Source organism: Mobula birostris, chromosome 3 (genome assembly GCF_030028105.1).
Source record: "Mobula birostris isolate sMobBir1 chromosome 3, sMobBir1.hap1, whole genome shotgun sequence".
Classification (NCBI taxonomy): Eukaryota; Metazoa; Chordata; class Chondrichthyes; order Myliobatiformes; family Myliobatidae; genus Mobula; species Mobula birostris.
The window spans coordinates 159,871,912-159,893,508 of record NC_092372.1 but is presented as its reverse complement, the minus strand read 5'-3'; positions in this window follow the sequence as shown (position 1 = coordinate 159,893,508).

Sequence of the window (21,597 nt, the reverse complement as noted above, 5' to 3'; positions counted from 1 at the left end):
AGATGATGGAATAGATGGCTTTGTTGCTAAGTTTGCAGATGATACAAAGATTAGTGGAGGGGCAGGTAACGTTGAAGAAACAGGAAGGCCGTAGAAGGACTTAGACAGATTAGCTGAGTGGGCATGAAAGTGTCAAATGAAGTACAATGTTGGAAAACGGTCAAGCACTTTGGCAGAAGAAATAAATGTGCAGACTATTTTCTAAACGAGGAGAAAATTCAAAAATCTGAGGTGCAAAAGGACTTGGGAGTCCTTATAGAGAACACCCTAAAGGTTAACTTGGCAGGTTGAATTGATTGTGAGGAAGGCAAATGCAATGTTAGCATTAATTTCAAGAGGTCTAGAATATAAGAGCAAGGATGTAATGCTGAAGCTTTATAAGGCACTGGTGAAGCCTTATTGTGAACAGTTTTGGGCTCCTTATCTAACAGGAGACTTGCTGACATTGGAGAGGGTTCAGAGGAGGTTCACAAGGATGATTCTGGGACTGAAAAGGTTATCATATGAGGAACGCTTGATGGCTCTAGGGCTATACTCGCTGGAATTTAGAATGATGAGGGGGGTGGATTTCATCGAAAACTTTCGAATGTTGAAAGGCCTAGACAGAGTAGATGTGGAAAGGCTATTTCCCATGGTAGGGGAGTCTAAGTCAAGAGGGCACAGCCTCAGGGTAGAAGGGCATCCATTTACACAGAGATGTGGAGAAATTTCTTCAGCCAGAGGGTGGTGAATTTTCTTAATATGTTACCACAAGTGGCTGTGGAGGCCAGTTCATTGGGTGTATTTAAGGCGGATAGATTCTTGATTGGCCACTGCATCAAAAGTTAGGGGAGAAGCCCAGGAAGTGTGTCTGAGGATCAGCCAGGATTGAATGGCATAGCAGACTTGATGGGCCAAGTTGCCTAATTCTGCTCCTATATCTTATGGTCTTGTGGTGTAATAAGCCTTTTCTGTAAAGCTGTTGAAAAAACCTTTGTCAGCTCTGAGGTCATGCACCCATACTTAACTGCCCATTTAACCTATCAGAACCATTGGAAATATTAACATTGGAGCATTGAGGCACTGGGACATCAGCATTGAGGACATCTTCAAAAGATAATGCCTCAAAAAGGTGGCATCCATCATTAAGGATCCCTATCACCCAGGACATGTCTTCTTCTTATTATATTATCAGAGAAGAGATGCAAAATCCTGAAGACACATACTCAATCTTCTACAAACAGCTTCTACCCCTCCGCAATCAGATTTCTGTACAGACAATGAAACAGCCCATGAACAATACCACACTATTTTGCTCCCTTTATATACTCTCATTGCAATCTATAAGATTTTTTATGTATTATGCTCTACTGCTGCTACAAAACAACCACGTTCACAACATATGTCAGTGATATTAAATCTGGTTCTAATTCTGTTTCTGATTCATTGTGGCTATACAATCATAGAGCACAGAAACATACCCTTCTGCTCAATTATGTAATGATTAATGTTTGATGATTTTAAACATTAAGCTATTAAAATACTAAATAAAATTAAAACAAAATAGAAGTATTTAAAATTCAGGTATATATATGAAATAATTAAAATGTGTCTAAAAAAACAATATTTACCTCAATCCACAATAAAAATATATTTTTCGGTATTGAACTCCTTTCACTTTGTCAAATGTGGGTCACAAATTTAATGCAATTATGCACTCCACCACTGAAAAATAATCAGTGCTGTAGGTGCGGACATGCAAATATCTGCATATGAGCACTGGGAAATTCAGGAAGTACCATATTCATGCACACTTCAACAACAATCTCAAAGTAGCTGATTGTTATGCAGTCAAATGCTGACTGTTCCTTATGGAATTGTGGGAATCCTATGAAAAGAAGCATTTTCATAACAAGTACGTAAATAACCAAAGTGGAAACTCGGGAGAAGATGGCAAAGTAGTTCAACTGAAATTCAAATAGAATAGAATTGAAGCTATTTTTCTATGGTCACACAGTCAGGTAGTGGAGATGTGCAATTCCCACAATGTGTGAGGGTTTCAAGTAGAAATTATTATCTTCAACAAAAATCACCTGCAGCAATGGTCTCTAGATGAGACATTTTAAGCTCAAGATGTTAGAACTGAGGAACTATTAGAAATAATTTGTAATGGTGAGAAATGTCTGTAGGGAATATTCCAATGGTGTTCACCTTGTGGAGGGATGGGAAGCTGACAGCAGTAAAGGAGAGGACCAGTTGTGGGGAACATGGGGGGGGGGGGTGTGGTCTTGATGACTATCCATAGTCCAGACCCACAAAAATGAGGTCAAGTAAAACTTTGTTTCATATATTTCCTAATTCACACAGCCCTACTGATACCTACCCTTTGCTTTGCTGACATGCACGGCTTTCACATTAAGCATCACCATATCTAAAAATTCTTCATTATTTTCAAAACTCTTACTTGTCACCATCTTTGTACTTCCTTCCACCTTCATAATTTTGCAAGTTATCTCTTTTCCTCTAGTTTATTCTTAAAAGTAATCATTCTAACAGTGACTACCATGGAGTCCAACTACCAAAGGCATATGATTTGGGATTCTGTCCCTAAACCTTTTCTCTTTCATCTTTTCTCTTTTAGAATTCCTTAAAGCATATTTTTGATCCAGATTTGGTCACTATTCTAATACTTCCTTATGGTTTGATGTCACATGTTCTTATTTAACAGTCTTTTCAATCAGCTTTTGATGTTTTACAATTTAAGAAGTGATATTTAAACACAAGATGTGTTGTCAAAGTTAATTAGTTAACTAAGGTTAACTTAAGTCCTCGGTGCCATAATCATCAGTTTCCCATTATGACATCAGCTCTGCAATATTTATATACAATTTACCTCATTCAATAATGCAGATTACTCTTCAGATAATAACAGCAATCTGCTCAACTCAAGTCTATTAAAAATACAGTAGGTGGACAGCTGTTGTGTATTGTAACTCCAAAACATTAAATCTAATTGAAAGCAAAGTATAGAGCCAGAAGGTAACTCATATACGTTTGTCTTAACTTCAAGCAAGGAGTACATGTATGGCACGGTGGCATACTGGCATAGAACATGTACGTACTTTTACATATAACCTGTAATGAATTTTTTTTAACACAGAATGATTCATCAAATATATTTATTGTTATTCCAAGAGCAGCCTGGAAAATGTGTGCCTTAAAGGTGTGGCCTCGGGTGGCCGTGTGGACGACCAATTCCTCACCGATGTTGCCAACTGAAGTGTTGCAGGAGATAGGAACATCGAGATAGTGAGTGTGGTTGTCAGAGTCCTCTGCGCTCAAGTGATCTCTCTCTCTCCCTCTCTCTCTCTCTCTCTCTCTCTCCCTCCCTCTCTCTCTCTCTCTCTCTCTATGGGAGGAGGTAAAGTCTGCTGGTTCTCGAGTTGGGTGAGCTTGAATAAGTGTCACTTCAAACTGTAACATCGAAACAGTGATCAGTTGATCTTCCCTCTCCCTGTGGAAAGGGTGACACTTCTCCTCCCTTGTTAGTGACAGAGAGAGAGCCTATGGCATGTTGATCCGTTGGGTGAACAATGGTTTTTGTTGGAATGCAGATCATGATTTCTCTTTGGGGCTTTGATTTTTCTTGCTTGGTGGATAGTCAGTGCTGACACTTCCTGCTGGAACAAGTTGGGGGAGGGTTGATTCCTTATTGCTGCTTGTGTGTGGGAAGGTTGAGGGGGGCTTTGGGGCTCCAACATTTTCATGTCATTCATTCTTTGGGTTTTTCTTCTGTTTCGTGGATGTCTGCGAGGAGTAAGAATTTCAGGTTGTATACTGTACATATTCTCTGATATTAAATGGAACCATTGAACCATTGAATGGTACCATATTACTCAAATATTACTGAAATACTAAATATAAAACACTCCTACTGCTTATCTATAAACTCCAACTCAATATAGAATTCATCCAAATGTGACATGCTTCAGACAGTTTATGTTCTATATGTCTCCGGTTACTCATTTTTTTAATTACCATTTTGTGTGATTTTGATCGGGGCAGTCTGACTCTGCGGCATGTATTCAACGAATGACACAGCACTAAACCAAACTGAACTGAACTAAATTGAACATTCCTAGGCTGGTTCCATTACTTTGTTCAATGTGATTTGATGTTTTATATTCAGAGTTTTTTGCTCGTTTTTTGCTGTTTGCATAATTTGTTTTTTTTTGCATGTCGGCTGTTTGATGTTTTCTTTGAATGGGTTCTATGGTCTTTCTTTGTTCATGGCTGTCTGTGGGAAGACAAATCTTAGGGTTGTTTACTACATACATATTTTGATAATAAAAGTGCTTTTAATCTTTGACTCTTTGAATCTCAACTATATGCATAGTATGCTGTATAATACAACTACTATACAGTCATCCACAGCATAGTAAAATTTAAATTGTCCCTTTCAGGCCTAAAGATTTATTCACTGTGGAAGATTTCTTACTCTTGTGAGATAATGTCTTTCCTGACAAGGGAGATCACTCTGCTTGGTAGCTAAGATTTGAAGCTATGAAAACAATCTCAGGTTCTGAGGTCTCTTCCATGGTGATTGTAGGAGTTGACACTGAAACTACAGGAAGTGGTTCTGAGACTCTGGATTTCCACATGATTAATGCTTTGCATCATCCTATACAACTCTATCAGGTCACTCTCATCCTCCGTCACTCCAAGGAGAAAAGACCAAGTTCACTCAACCTATTTTCTTAAGGTACTCTCTCTCATCAAGAACCTTTCAGAATTCACTTTCAGTTGACTCTGTTACAGGGGATATGATATGCAAATGGTGGATGGATCTCCAATCAAGTTGTAGTTGTCTCAGTCAATCACACCCTCGCATAATACTGGTCCTCCTGGTTTTACCACATACAGGGCCAATGTGGCTTGCTGAATATTGTATATTATTGTTATAAATGTAATTCCCATAGGAGTTATCTTTCCAAGAAAAGTTCTTATCTAATTGGATATCTGTAGATTTCAGATTAGTATCTTTGAATGCCATTCAATCTCATTTTGTGGAATGACTGAAACAGCTGAGCCAGTGACCAATTCAATTTTAATTAATTTGCCATTCAATTTTGGTGTAAGTCATATTGCTTGTCCCTTGTTAGTTTTCTTATTGTGAAGATCAAGGCTACCCTGTTCTGTGTCACACTCACAATTATCACATTTTTCAGATCAGTGCTCTTTTTGAAACTGCAACTTGATTATTTAGCTTATTCTCTTCCCTGTGCAGTCCTTTTATTTTTGTCTGCCTGACATGCTTTTTGTAGTATGCCTTCTACTTTGTAGTATTTGCTACAAGTTTTGCCTTTAAACCTGCATTGGTCTGAAATATGTGAGCCCCACCGCAACAGTAACACAACTTATTCGACCAGGCCAGTTTCTATTTAGATTTTGTTCATGCTCACTTTAAGTCCAGATTGCAACTCAGTTGCCTCTCTTTCTGCTCTATTTCATCTGCTTTTTTAACTGTATGTTGTGTTTCAGTTAGGAGCCATTTTAAAATGTTTTCTTGTAATATTCCACAAACTAAATGATCTTTTAGTACATCATTAAGTCCAGCGCTGAACTGACAATGCTCAGACAACTTCTTCAATTCAGCAACTTATGCTGCATGAATTCCCCTTCCCTTTGATTCCACTTTTGAAACCTAAAGTGTTCTGCAGTCAACAATGGTTTCAGTTCTAAATGTCTCTTTATTACTTTCATGATATTAACAAAGATCACTTAGGCTGGTTTGGTTGGAGTTATCAAACCGCAAAGCAAACTGTGGGCCTTTAAACCCAATGCACTCTGCAATATTGGCACCAACTTTTCATTGGCTATTCCATTTGCTTTAAAATACTGCTCAATCCATTCAGTATACAAAATACAGTTACAGTTATTTCTTGAACAATTGAATGCATCAGTCTTTCAGATGTAGTCAGCTATTTCTGCTGTTTTTAATTAAGTTTATTATCACCCAGTTCTCACTGTTTATGAATGCGTGAATTCTTCTATGTTCTGCCTTTTTTAAAACTCAATCTTGGCTGGCCCTTCAAAAGAAGCACGTACTGTGCTAATTTTTTACTCAAGCATTTTTCTCTACACCTTTTCTCGCTCAAATGTCCTGCTGCACTTCAACAGGTAGGCAGTCGTTTTGGGTTCATTGTATAAATTACCTCTGCCACTGTTATGCTTTGTAACTCCAAAATATTAAAACTAACTGAAAGTAAAACAAGGAGTCAGAAGGTAACTCATGTATGTTTGTCTTTACTTTAAGCAAGGCACGCACATATGACATGGTGGAGTGACGACATATGCCATTCACGTACGTTTACATTTAACCCACAATGAATTATTCAAAGAACGAAGAATGCTTCATCAAACAATATATTTACAATATAATTCAAATATTACTGAAATATTAAACACACAACAGCAGCATTCTGAATTCTTGATGGATAGAGGCACCTTGCTACTTATCATATGATATGGATCTGTGATTAAAGCCAAGAACTTATTTGGAGCTGCTACGTTTGAAGCTATTAACCCCCATTGGACCATCTCTGAAGACAACCTTGGTCTTGTTATATTAGGATAGGTTTATGATAGATATTGACTTGATCATCCAGACCCCACTGCAAGTAGTGAGGTGCCTTTACTTGGCATTGGCCTTTGTAGAAAGCATGAACATGCCTTTTTATTGGTAACTTTCATCTGCAGATTGCCCCGATCCTCTGTGGTGTTACCCCATGAAGTGATAAGGTCTTGTGTAATGAAAAACTCTTATCTGGTGATTTGGGGAGATTTGTTGGTGATTGTGTAGATCCCACCCCAACATTGGTAGTATCTCCAGGAACCACAACTTTGAGAAGGCAACATCAATGATCCCCACTATCAGAGACATGCCAACTCCTTGCAGATATGATCGGAAGTCCCAACCCAGGGAGGTTCAAGACAGTTACTTTCCTTAAACCATTCAGTCTTGAACCAATCAGAAAATCATTAATCACTCTAGTTTAGCAACATCAGGACTACTTTGATTACTTTGCACTAACATGTGCTTTGTTTTTGTTGTAATTGTGTTCTTTCTTGTAAAAATTGTGTATATTCTGTCTTTAATTTATATTAAAGATAAAATATACAAAATGCTGCTTATATAATGCTCTGTACCTGTGGTGTTGTTGCCAGGCAGTTTTTCCTTGCACCTGTGCATATATGCACATTCAGTGGCCACTTTATCCAGTACCACCTGGGACTTAATCAATTGGTCATTGAGCGTATGTTCAAGGTTTTTTGCTGCTGTAATCCATCCATTTCAAGGTTTGACATATTGTGCATTCAGAGGAACTTCTCTGCATACCACTGGTTATAATGTGTGGTTACTTGACTACTGTGACTACTTCTGGGCGCCTAGGCGCAACTTGAGCAGCAGCAGTACTCTCAATGAATATGATTAAATATTCCCGTTTCAGCCTGATACAGCTAAAAATCACAACTGCTTCCAAGGTCAGTACAACCATCAAACATGTCTTATTGCATTTAAACAAACTATCGCTGCTTAAAACCGATGGAAACAACACCGATTGTGGTCAGAAGTGCCCACGGAGGACACCTCGGAGGAAGCACGAGTGTAGATCGGGGCTACAAGTGTGTTTAAGGAAACAGGGTTTAAAACTCCCTATACCGACTAACTTGCTGGCGAATGTGCAGTCTTTGGTGAATAAAATCGATGATCTCAGAGCTAGGGCGCTGAATCAGAGGGACATTAGGACCACGTGTGTCCTTTGTTTTAGGGAATCCTGGTTAACCCCTTCCGTACAGAATGCAGCGATCCAGATCGACAGGTTTACTATACACCATCAGGATAGATCTACAGTGTCTTTCAAAAGCAGAGGTGGAGGAGTATGCCTCATGATCATCTTGATGCACAAATATATCAGTGCTGTCCCAATTCTGCTTACCAGACCTGGAATATCTAGCAGTAAAGTGCTGTCCTTTTTACCTACTGCGGAAGTTCTCCAGGATCATTTTAGTAGCAGGATACATTGCGCCTCAGGCCAATGCATATCAGGCTTTAGATGATCTGAGTAATGGGAGCAACATGCACGAAACAGTGCACCCTAACACCTTCACTATCATTCTGGATGATTTTAACGAGACCAGTCTGAAAAAATTCACTAAGCCACTACCATCAACAAATCACCTGCAATACCAGAGGGAACAACACACTGGACGATTGCCACACCACCATCAAGAATGCCTACCACGCTATTCCACTTCGGGAAGTCTGATCACCTGGCTGTACTTCTACTCCCTGAGTACAGGCAGAGACTGAAGACTGCAGCACCACTAGTGAGGACCAAGAAGGTATGGACAAGGGAAGCACAGGAGCGCCTACAGGACTGCTTTGAATCGGTGGACTGGACTATATTCAGTCCACCTTGCAACCTGGATGAGTATGTAGTTGTTGTTACCGACTTCATTAAAACCTGTGTGGATGAGTGTGTGCCTACAAAGACTTACTGTACATTCCCAAGGCAAAAGCTGTGGATGAACCAGGAGGTACATTGTCAGCTGAAGGCTAGATCTGTGGCATTCAAGTCTGGAGACCCAGACCTGGACCAAAAAACTAGGTATAATTTGCGGAGGGCTATTTCAAGGGCGAAGAGACAATTTCGAACGAGGTTGGAGGCAACAGCAGATGCACGGCAACCTGGCAGGGTCTGCAAGACATTAATTCCCACAAAGCGATGCTTCACTACCAGATGAACTCAATGCCTTCTATGCACGCTTTGAAAGGGAGAACACAACTACAGCTGTAAATATTCCTGCTGCATCTGATGACCCTGTGATCTCTGTCTCAGAGGCCAATGTTAGGCTGTTTTTAAAGAGAGTGAACCCTCACAAGGCGGAAGGTCCGGATGGAGTACCTGGTAAGGCTCTGAAAACCTGTGCCAACCAATTGGCAGGAGTATTCAAGGACATTTTCAACCTCTCACTGCTATGGGCAGAAATTCTCACTTGCTTCAAAAAGGCAACTATTATATCAGTGCCTAAGAAGAATAATGTGAGCTGCCTTAATGACTATCACCTGGTAGCATTCACATCGACAGTGATGAAATGTTTTGAGAGGCTGGTCATGACTAGAATGAACTCCTACCTCAGCAAGGAACTGGATCCATTGCAATTTGCCTATTGCCACAATAGGGTCAACAGCAAACACAATCTCAATGGCTCTCCACATGACTTTAGACCACCTGGACAACACAAACACTTTTGTCAGAATGCTGTTCATCGACTATAGCTCAGCATTTAATACCATCATTCTCACAATCCTGATTGAGAAGTTGCAGAACCTGTACCTCTGTACCTCCCTTTGCAATTGGATCCTCGACTTCCTAACCAGAAGACCACAAGCTGTGCAGATTGGTGATAATATATCCTCCTCACTGATGATCAACACCTCAGGGCTGTGTGCTTAGCCCACTACTCTACTCTCTATATACACATGACTGTGTGGCTAGGCATAGATCAAATACTATCTATACATTTGCTGACAATACAACCATTATTGGTAGAATCTCAGATGGTAACGAGAGGGCGTACAGGAGTGCGATATGCCAACTAGTGGAGTGGTACAACAACCTGGCACTCAACGTCAGTAGGATGAAGGAGCTGACTGTGGACTTCAGGAAGGGTAAGACGAAGGAACACATACCGATCCTCATAGAGGGATCAGAAATGGAGAGAGTGAGCAGCTTCAAGCTCCTCGGTGTCAAGATCTCTGAGGATCTAACCTGGTCCCAACATATCGATGTAGTTATAAAGAAGACAAGACAGTGGCTATGCTTTATTAGGAGATTGAAGAGACTTGGCATGTCAACAAATACACTCAAAAACTTCTATAGTTGTACCGTGGAGAGCATTCTGACAGGCTGCATCACTGTCTGGTATGGAGGGGTTACTGCACAGGACAAAAAAAAGCTGCAGAAGGTTGTAAATCTAGTCTGCGCCATCTTGGGTACTAGCCTACAAAGTACCCAGGACATCTTTAGAGAATGGTGTCTCAGAAAGTCAGCGTCCATTATTATGGACCTCCAGCACTCAGGGCATGCCCTTTTCTCATTGTTACCATCAGGCAGGAGGTACAGAAGCCTGAAGGCACACACTCAGTATTTCAGGAGCAGCTTCTTCCTCTCTGCCATCTGATTCCTAAATGGACATTGAATCTTTGGACACTATCTAACTTTTTAATATACAGTATTTCTGATTTTGCATGTTATTTTAAATCTATTCAGTATATGTAATTGATTTACTTGTTTATTTATTATTATTAATATTTTTATTTTATTTTTTTTCTCACTGCTGGATTATGTGATAATTCTGATTCAAATTGAGTTACTGCACCTTCCTGTTAGCTTGAACCAGTATGTCCATTCTCCTTTGATCTCTCTCGTTAACAAAATGTTTTCACCCACAGAACTGCTGCTCATTGGATGTTATTAAAATTTTTTACACCATTCTCTGTAAACTCTAAAGACCATTGTGTGTGAAATCCTGGGAGATTAGCAGTATCTAAAATACTCAAGCCACCTGCTCTGGCACCAGTAATCATACCAGTGTCAAAGTCACTTAGATCACAACTTTTCTTCATTCTGATCTTTAGTCTGAACAACAACAGAATATCTTGACCATCTTTGCATGTTTTTATGCAGTGAGTTGCTACCACATGATAGGCTGATTAGATATTTGCATTAGCGAGCAGTTGTACAGATGTACCCAATAAAGTGGCCATAAAGTGTATTTGTGCATATGACAATAAACTCGACTTTGATTTTGACCTCGAGTAAGTCGTATTCTATACTCAGTCAAAAAATATTCGAACTATCCAAGCTAGTTTGAAATTTTTTAGCTGGCCAAGAAATATTTAAAAATGGATATAAGTCAAACAAATGAAATAATTATTTAAAAAAAAACAAACTGAAACAAAAACATTGGTGAAATTCTTAAGACAACTTAAGATATTTAGCCTGACATTTACTATTCCACTCGCAGCTGTTCTTCTCCTTTGAAATGAATAGAGCCACAAAAAGCAAGTAATTTTCCCCAGTTTAATAGCTGCAAATATAGGTATTTATTTGGAGAAATGCCAGCAGGTCCATGTAGAAGCTTTCACATTTCTCAGCAAGAATAGGCCCATTGTTGATGACTTTTCACTGGCAAACATGAAGATCTAAACTAATGCATAAGCCTGATTTATAAAGTGGAATTTGAAACTCAGTTGTTTGCATTTTCAGATCGTAAATCCTTTACAGTAAAACACGGTCTACTGTTGCAAAGACAAAACTATTTTACAAAACCAAGACCTCTGTTCACTGATATTCCAAAAGTAGACCACAAATGCTTCTTTGCATGTTAATGATTATATGTTTTGAAATAAATTCTAAATTTTAAAAAATGTTAATGAGTCCTGATGTTAATATGCTTATATATTTAACATACCTATAGATCTTAATGATTTCTGACACTGTTGGCTTGTTACATGTGAACTGTGTCTGGTTACCTGGGTGATGTGTGAAGTTTGGTTATGTACACAAGATTTGTTTTATGGTGAGACTTCAGACGATTGCTTTGCACCCAGAAATTTATTCCATCTTATAAATCATTCCATTTTTTTGGCATTACACTGGAAATCCTCATCAGCCTAGGTCCAGAAATGATGTAAAATGTTGCTGAAAGGATAACGAGCAAGGTATGACCAGGAAATTGGAACCTTCTGGTTACTGTTAATGCTGTCTGATCCACACCTTTGGTGTTAAATCTGACATTTGCAAAATGTCATATGTCTTTCTCCTGTGTAGCTGTGTAATTCATCAATCTGCAGGTTCATGAAAAAGATCTAGGTTAAGTAATTGGGTCATGGGAACAGAAGTTCATCATTGAATCCCTCCAAACAATCCCATTGCTTGGTGAATTACCAGATGCTCTGCTTTCTATTCCCACCTTTTTTCCCATCTTTCGTAATACTACTGGTTAATAAAACCCTACACTTAACATTAATTTCCATTTGCACAAGGAACAGCAATCAAAGTTATACCTTCAGAAAGACTTCTTAACTTCACTGCAGTCAGGCAAGGTTCTGATCGTATTAATGAGAAGTGTCTCTCTAAGTGCCAATCTAACTGTATCCATTTATCTCTCTACCTATTTAAATCTAAGTGCCTGTCACTCCAAAGCATCACCTCAAAGATTGGCACCTTCAGGGAATTCATGTCGCAGATAGATAAAATGGACACCAATGAGCTTTAGACTGGTAGCACTTTTTAAAGTAGGCCCATGCCATTTCACACTGGCCTTTTGTCCAACAGAAGTGGGAAGTGAAGCATCTATCAATACTGTCCCAGAGAGCTCAGACGAGGCCATCATTAGTGTGTCTTATGCCAATGCCAATGTGGATGGAAGGTGAACGCAATGTATACTCTACCAGACCAATGAAGAAAAGGAAGGAAAAGTCTACTTCCATGCTCACAGAGGTTGCAAAGAACCTGAATGCCATGTCTTGATTTCAAGAACCAATGAGTACTTAACAGCGGGCATCATTCCCTCACACAGAACAATAGAAGAAGATGTCAAAAGGAGGCCACTCTATCTTTCTGCCTTCATGTCTAATTAGACTGTGTATCTCCACCACACAGCTGCAGTTTGGTGCTCTAGGTGAATGGTGGACAGCCAGCTGGAAGCAATGTATCGGCCTTGTGGACTAGGAAGATGCCATCATGAGTAGGCCTCTCTCCTCACTGCTTTGAATGTCAGTTGAGACAAAGTTTCAGAAGGACTATATGAGGATTTATCATGCATGGTGGGACTCTTTAGGCAGTTTGAGATCTGATATTTTGATATTTGAGATTACCTAGTACAGAGCGGAGTTTAATATGTACTGTCTCCCATGCAGTTTGTTTAAGAGAACGGCTATTTGATGAGGAGTCTCTCGGCAGAAGGTAATACTATGAGCTGTTTCAGGGACTCTCCTCTGGTTGCTTTCTTTGCAATACTCCCTCCAAGCTTAATACATTCTTTCGACTGCTTGGTGCCCAGAACTGATCATATTACTCCAGGTGTGGTCTAATAAGGGCTTTGTTAGACAAGTGATGCCAACAAAATTGCAAGCACAAACATGAAAATTTAGCTATTTTTGTGTAATGAATTACCACTCTCCACCCAGATTACACAATCATACGCTCTGTAACACTGCACACTTCAAGCTACGTGTTAACTCCACATCAACAAACAGATCAGACTCCAGGATAATCAGTAATAAAAATAAATATAGCTAGAAATCAGAGATAATACCCAGCATTTCAGCTGAATTGACTTGTTTTCTCTTTCTTGCATTGCTTTGTCTCACAAGAAATCCTTCATTCTCAGGTCACTGCAGACTGAACTTATGTTAAATTGCTGAGAGGTGATTGTATTGTTAGGTGGAGAGAAAAAGGTACAGAGAAGCTGTGTTAAGAATAAATTAGTAAATAAAGAACAAAGTACTATGACAATCTCCACCAATAACCCATTCCCTCCTACATAGCTGCAATGATGCCACATCTACCCTTTTAACTCCTTCTTTCTTATCATCCAGGGAACCAAAAACTTCTTCCAAGTGAACCAAGCATGTTATTTTCCATCTATGTCAGAACTGGCCATTTCTCCTTACAGATATCTACTTGTGATCATGAGGAAATCTGCAGATGCTGGAATTTCAAGCAACACACATAAAAGTTGCTGGTGAATGCAACAGGCCAGGCAGCATCTCTAGGAAGAGGTACATTCGACGTTTTGGGCCGAGAACCTTCGTCAGGACTAACTGAAAGAAGAGCTAGTAAGACGTCCCATCCCTCCCCACCAATCTCCCTCCCGGCACTTACCCTTGTAAGCAGAACAAGTACTATACATGCCCTTACACTTCCTCCCTCACTACCATTCAGGGCCCCAGAGAGTCCTTCCAGGTGAGGCGACACTTCACCTGTGGGTCGGCTGGGGTGATATTCTGCGTCTGGTGCTCCTGATGTGGCCTTCTATATACTGGCGAGACCCAACACAGACTGGAAGATCATTTCGCTGAACACCTACACTCTGTCCGCCAGAGAAAGGAGGATCTCCCAGTGGCCACACATTTTAAGTCCACATCCCATTCCCATTCTGATATGTCTATCCACGGCCTCCTCTACTGTAAAGATGAAGCCACACTCAGGTTGGAGGAACAACACCTTATATTCTGTCTGGGTAGACTCCAACCTGATGGTATGAACATTGATTTCTCAAACTTCCGCTAATGCCCCACCCCACCTCCCCCTCGTACCCTATCCGTTATTTATTTATATGTACACATTCTTTTTCTCTCTCTCTTTTTTCTCCCTCTGTCCCCCTCACTATACCCCTGGCCCATCCTCTGTGCTTTCCCCCCCTCCCCTTTTTCTTTCTTCTTAGGCCTCCTGTCCCATGATCCTCTCATATCCCTTTTGTCAATCAACTGTCCAGCTCTTGGCTCCATCCCTCCCCCTCCTGTCTTCTCCTATCATTTTGGATCTCCCCCTCCCCCTCCCACTTTCAAATCTCTTACTAGCTCTTCTTTCAGTTAGTCCTGACGAAGGGTCTCGGCCTGAAACGTCGACTGTACCTCTTCCTAGAGATGCTGCCTGGCCTGCTGCATTCACCAGCAACTTTTATGTGTGTTGCTATCTACCTGTGATATTGGCCGTTTTTTTTCCTTTCCACAAGCAGCGAATAACTGGCTGATCATGTTTTACAACCCGGCATTTCAGGTCATTTTATGTTCTTCTCCACTTTCCATAGATGCTGCCTGAGTTGCTGATCATTTCCAGTATTTTATTGTTCTAATCCATTTTTGTTCTTTGTTTTCTTTCTCCCACTACTTTCCCTACAACTTAAAAGATTTTTCATCTCTTATTTTTAATAGATATAATAAAAGATCATTGACCTGAAATGTTAACTCTGATTCTCTTTCCATGGATTATTTTCATATATTTTCATATAGCCAACGATAACATTTTGATTTTGAAATATCACTGAGAAACTGGATTCATAGAATCTCTTTTTTTTGTATTATGGGTGTTAGCATCAACCCAATTTCATTTGCAAATACAAGTCCTTTTTTGTGTGGCTTGTGTTAATTCTCTGTACACCCTGAAAATACGTATCGTTGGTGACAACAGTTGGTGTGCGGCACTAATTCGATGCCAGCCCTGCCATAAGGACTGGACTAATCATGCTAATGCCACTGTGTAAACTGGTCTTCACAGTAGCAAGATATCCCCATCCCTTAATTTTGTGCTTAGTTCTGCCTGCTGATTGCACAATTTGAAGGAAGTACAATATGTCTATTAAAAGGTGTTCAGAGGATAAAATGTCTGAAATTGGCACGAAGAGACAAAGGAGGTAGACTGCTTGGCATTCAGTAAAATAGAAAGGTAGATTTAAAGTCTTGAAGAATAGTCAGGAGGTGGAAAGAGAAAAAAGATTTGGGATGGCCTACCACTGAAGAGCAGTCAAGGTCATGTGTCTACTAGGGAGGAAAACAATATTGGAGGTTAAAATTCTCCATGGAGGTGATCGCCAGGATCTACAGGTTGACATGGACAGAGCAGCTGCTGTAGGGATGTGCCTGAGCTAATCAGCCTGGGGGGATTGAAATTCTGGCCCTTCCAGTTTACTGCATTTCCCTGATGCTCTCTCTAGCAGCTAATAAAAATGATAATTTGCCATCCACATCTCCTATCATTTAGTAAGTGTCAGAGGTTCTTTACTCAGGAATGGGGTAGGGCAGATTTTTGAGGAATGGTGAGGAGTAGTATATTGCCTTCAGCAAGACCAGGCAGCGGCAGACAGCACTGACCATCTTCTGGTTTTGTCAGCTTTATTTTTATTTCTGGCTTCTTCATAGTGAAATGGAAGAATGATAAAGTCTATCTGCCTTTCAGATTTCCACACCAAAAGCTCAATCTTTTACTAAATTTGCAGGCATTTTTGCTCCCTAAATACTTGAAAAGTTTGTGCAGCTGTGTACAAAAAATGTTGATGATCAATTCTATATTCTTAGGCAGCTCACACAATTCTTTTATTCAGCCGTATACAGCTGTGCCTACCCTCTTACGGCCACTGTGCCAGATCTGAAGTAGCTCTTGGGGGGAAGGAGTTGCCCCTTAAAAATATGCCTTTTGACATCAAGCGTCCAGCTACATGAGTGGCGTGCTTTTGCAATGAGAGCCATGTTAGCTTCATGCCTAATGAGGGCTCCTAATCATCCTTGCTGCTGGACAGGACTGGAAGTTCCCAGCAATGCACATTAAAGGCCTCTTATTCTGTCATTATCTGTTGCGTCCCCCACAGGAAGAGGGAAGAAGGGTGCCGTTTCAGAATCAGGTTTATTATAACCATATAACCATTTAACAATTACAGCACAGAAACAGGCCATTTCGGCTTTTCTAGTCCATGCCGAACGCTTACTCTCACCTAATCCCACCGACCTGCACTCAGCCCATGAACCTCCATTCCTTTCCTGTCCATATAGCTATCCAATTATTACTGTTATCACTGGTATGTGTTGTGAAATTTGTTAACTTAGTAGCAGCTGTTCAATACAATATATAACATAGAAGAAAAAAAAGTAATAAATAAATAAATAAATAAATAAATTACTGTATATGTATATTGGATAAAAATAATGCAAAAACCAGAAATAATATATTGAAAAAAGTGAGGTAGTGTTCACGGGTTCAGTGTCAATTTAGGAATCGGATGGCAGAGGGGAAGAAGCTGTTCCTGAAACACTGATTGTGTGCCTTCAGGCTTCTGTACCTGCTACCTGATGGTAACAGTGAGAAAAGGGCATGCCCTGGGTGCTGGAGGTCCTTAATAATGGACGCTGCTTTTCTGAGACACCGCTCCTTGAAGATGTCCTGGGTTCTTTGTAAGCTAGTACCCAAGATGGAGCTGACTAGATTTACCACCTTCTGCAGCTTCTTTCAGTCCTGTGCAGGAGCCCCTCCATACCAGACAGTGATGCAGTCTGTCAGAATGCTCTCTAGAGTGAATCTATAGAGGTTTTTGAGTGTATTTGTTGACATACCAAAACTCTGCAAACTCCTAATGAAGTATAATTGCTGTCTTGCCTTCTTTATAACTTCATCAATATGTTGGGACCAGGTTAGGTCCTTAGAGATCTTGACAGCCAGGAACTTGAAACTACTCACTCTCTCCACCTGATCCCTCTATGAGGATTGGTGTATGTTCCTTTGTGTTACTCTTCCTGAAGCTCACAATCAGCTTTTTGGCCTTACTGATGTTGAGTGCAAGGTTGCTGCTGGGATAACACTCCATTAGTTGGAATATCTCACTCCTGTACGCTCTCTCATCTCCATTTGAGGTTCTACCATCAGTGCTGCTAAACTAATGAAGTACAAGGGCCATAGCGATGTAGACTGGGAGGTCAGGAATTCATTATTTAATGTATGAAAGTCCATTTAGGAATCTGATAAAAGTAATGTAGAAGCTGCCCTTGAGTCTGTTAAAGCAGGTTATGAAAACCTTTTCAGAGTAATTACCAATGGCTATTAAATAGTAATCTTGGTCTGATGTCTGAGGGTCCAAGAGGCAGAGTGACTCCTTTAAGCTCAACTGTGGAAACAGCTTAATTTCTACCTTTGTTGTCTCTCTTTTTTTCTTTTCAGGGTAGGTTGGGTTCTGTCAGAAAACCTGACCAGAAGTTACACTCGGATTTCGGTCAGTTGTGGTGGTGGGACTCTCTCCCGGGAGCTCATGACCAGCCACTTTTCTATATCCCAAAGACTCTAGCCAGTGTCCCTGACTGAAGAATCGTGGGAGAAAACAGAACATCAGGAACAGCAGATTAGCTGTTACAGGCTGTACTCAGCAAATTGTGCTCCCTCTCTCTCGTTGGTGGGGGAGAGTTTATTGCCGATTCTTGGGTCAGAGAACTCAAGAAAATAAAAGGCAATGTGGCAGACTTTATCAACGCTAATCAGCTAGTTGTTTTGTTTAGATAGATAGATAGATAGATATTTTATTGATCCCAAAGAAAATGACAGTGTCACAGTAACATTACAAATGGACAGATATATAAACATGCAAGTATTATAAGAGAAGTAAGAAGGAATTTAAAAAAAAAGTCAAACAGTCTAATGGTGGGAAGGGGTCTTCACTTCCTCGACTATAGGTTGACTCATATTAGAGCGTAATGACCATGAAAGAGAATGACCTCATATAGCAGAGTTCTCTTAGTCCATTACTAAAGTGCGGCTCTGTTCTGTCAAGGTGGCGTGCAGAGGGTGAGAAACATTGTCCAGAATTGCGAGGATTTTCCATAGGGTCCTTTGTTCTACCACAGCCTTTAATGTTCAGTTTGACTCCTACAAAAGACCCAGCCCGTTAATGCCATTGCCCCAACACACCACCACATAGAAAATTGTACCAGTGACAACAGACTGGTAGAACATGTGAAGGAGAGGCCTGCATACTCCAAAGGACCTCATTCTCCTCAGGAAGTAGAGGACACTCTGGTCCTTCTTGTACACAGCCTGTGCGTTGGTGCTCCACTCAAATCTGTCATCCAGGTGCACCCCCAGGTACTTGTAGGTCCTCACGACATCTATGTCCTCAGCATCGATCGTATAAGGACGCAGAACAGGAAAAAGAATTTTAGGATATTTATTGTATACATTTCTCTGATATTAAATGGAACTATTGTAAAGATTACTATTTTATCTTCCACATCTTGTAATTGAATTTAAGAAGATGGCACTTCCAATGTCATCATACAAAATGATATATTGTTTAATATTAGTTAGTGGCATGTGCTTTTGGAGTTGAATATGTTAAATATATTGGAAAATACAGGAGAATGGTTTAAAAAAATCCAAAGTAGATTCCTCTATCATATTTATAATAAATCTGATGTTGAAAATCTGAGACTTGAGCTGACAGCTGCTGGGGGCCTTATCTGGTGGCAGGTTATGAGAATCATTTATATATGATTGAGTTACCAAGTTGTAAGCAGCTGTCTCACACACCCAACTGGTAAAGCCACAACTCATTGAGGTGTGGTAATGTGTCCATGCCGTGTCAGGAGATGATGGCCAAACAATCATACATTTATGCTCAGAATTGTAATATCGGTGGGGAATTCTAGCACCTGCTGCTTGACACTGGGTTCAAGAATGCACTTGTTAGTTGTCTGCTAACCAGCCACTGATTAGCCTCCTCAGAGCTGGCTGGTTTGCGGATAGAAGCTTGGAACCAAGTCAACGTTCCGTGGCAGACTTGATAAACTGACATTGTACTGACAAGTCTGCATAAGTCTTAGGCATTGTTGATGATTTGCCAGCAAGCTTTGCTTATGTAACCAGGAAGGATAGCCCTGTCACTTGCAACTGGGATAACTTTCAGATAATTCTGAAAGTAATTTTTCTAATTAGCAGGCTGATCCTAGTTACAAAGTAAGTCAGCACCTTACTAGTGCTCAAGTAGTGCGCTCCACACATACAGGAGCCCTTGTATACACCTACAGTATGTCCTGAGAAAATAGATAGCTACAATAATACTGTACATATCACAGTGGAATGATATTAATACAGCTTAGTCAAACAGCACACATCATGATAAACACATTGCAATGTTATGCTACAGGTATGTACTCTTGGTAGCACTAATTTAAATAACTATAGAAAGTGCACACCAGCTGCATCAGAAGACTGTCAGCAAGGGCTTGTCGTTCCAAAAGGCATTGCACAGAATACAGTAGTATTTCTAGTTCATTTTTGCCATGCTAATTTTGTATCCATGTTAAAGTCAGAAAAGCACAACATTTTTAAGAAGCATTCATTTATACCAAGACTGAAACTGATTCTTATGCAGTTCTGCTGAAGGCTTTCAACCTGAAATGCCAATTGTCCATTTTCCTCCATAGATGCTGCCCGACCAGTTGAGTTCCACCAGCTTTTGTGTGTTGCTCTAGAGTTCCAGCATCTGCTGTCTCTTGCATCTTGATTCTTAATTCCTCTTTTCACATATTGTCACCAGCCCCTATTAAATGAGTGGACTGTCCTCAATTGCTGGATTCAGTTACTGCTCCTCCCTTGCAGCAGGGTTCCATTCATCATCTCTCACTTTTCATTTTCAAAGAGATCAGCATTGGTTTTTAAATGTGTTGTTGTACATAGAACAGTACCGTGCAGGAACAGGCATCTTGGCCCACCTCACCTGTGCTGAACATGATACCAAGTTAAACCGATCCCTTCCTCTTGAGCAAATCCATATCCCTTCACTCGTTGCATATTCATGTCCCTATCTAAAAATACCATTATTTTATCTGCTTCCTCTACCACCCTGGAACATTCAGGGCAACTGCTACTTTCTGTGTAGGAAACTTAACCTTCATTCCTCTTTCATTCCTCTTATCTTAAAGCGATGCACTCTACTATTTGACCTTTCTACTCTGGGAAAAAGTTTCTGGCTATCCACTCTATCTATGTCTCTCATAATTTTGTAAACTTCTGTCAGGTCTCCCTTCAGCCTCTGAAGCTCCAGAGAAACCAATGCAATTCCTTATAGCTAATATCCTCTATATGTTTCCTATAGTTGGGGAGTCTAGGCCTAGAGGGCATAGCCTCAGAATAAATAGATGTCCATTTAGATCAGAGGAATTTCTTTAACCAGATGGTAGTGAATCTGTGGAATTCATTGGCACAGTTAGCTGTGGAGGACAAGTCATTGGGTATATTTAAAGCAGAGGTTGGTAGCTTTTTGCTTAATAAGGATATCAAAGATTACAGGCAGGAGAATGGGGTTGAGAGAGATAATAAATCAGACACGATAGAATGGTGGAACAGACTTGATAGGCCAAATGGTCTAACTCTGCTCCTATATCTTATGGTCTTATGGTCTCTAATCCAGGCAGCATGCTGGTAAACCTCTTTTGAACCCTCTCCAAAGCCTCCGCATCCTTCCTGCAGTGCGTGTAGCCCATCAAAAATTTCACTTGGCTTTTTCCTTACAGTAAATATTAACCACAGCACATAGAAGTTGGTGTGGTTTAGAAATGTTCCTGTGTGTGTGGAATAGTAAACCGAGTATTGCTAAATTCCATGTCTCATCATGGAATGATGCCAGTGACATTGCAATAAATGTGGAGAAGTTTTACAAAGGAAAGGATTTATTCCTGTTCTAAATGAAAGAAATAAAAGTCAGCAGATAATGGAAATCTGATCATAGTTACAAGTCCATCAGTATCTAGAGAGAGACAGAAAGGTCAGGATTTCTGATGCTTGCCTTCTGTCCCCCTGATGCCAATTCTTTACCTTTCCAATTTTTTTTCTCTTTTTTTTCAATCATTTTCTTGTCAGCCCTAATAAAACTGGTCGCTCTACTGAAAATAGACTGTTGTCTTTTGTTTTATTTGCAAAGGATAGAGGTTAAGGGAACCTAAAATTTCATTACACAGCAGATATTAATCTCACTCCCAAGTCTTTTTCACTTTCTATGCCAATGGCT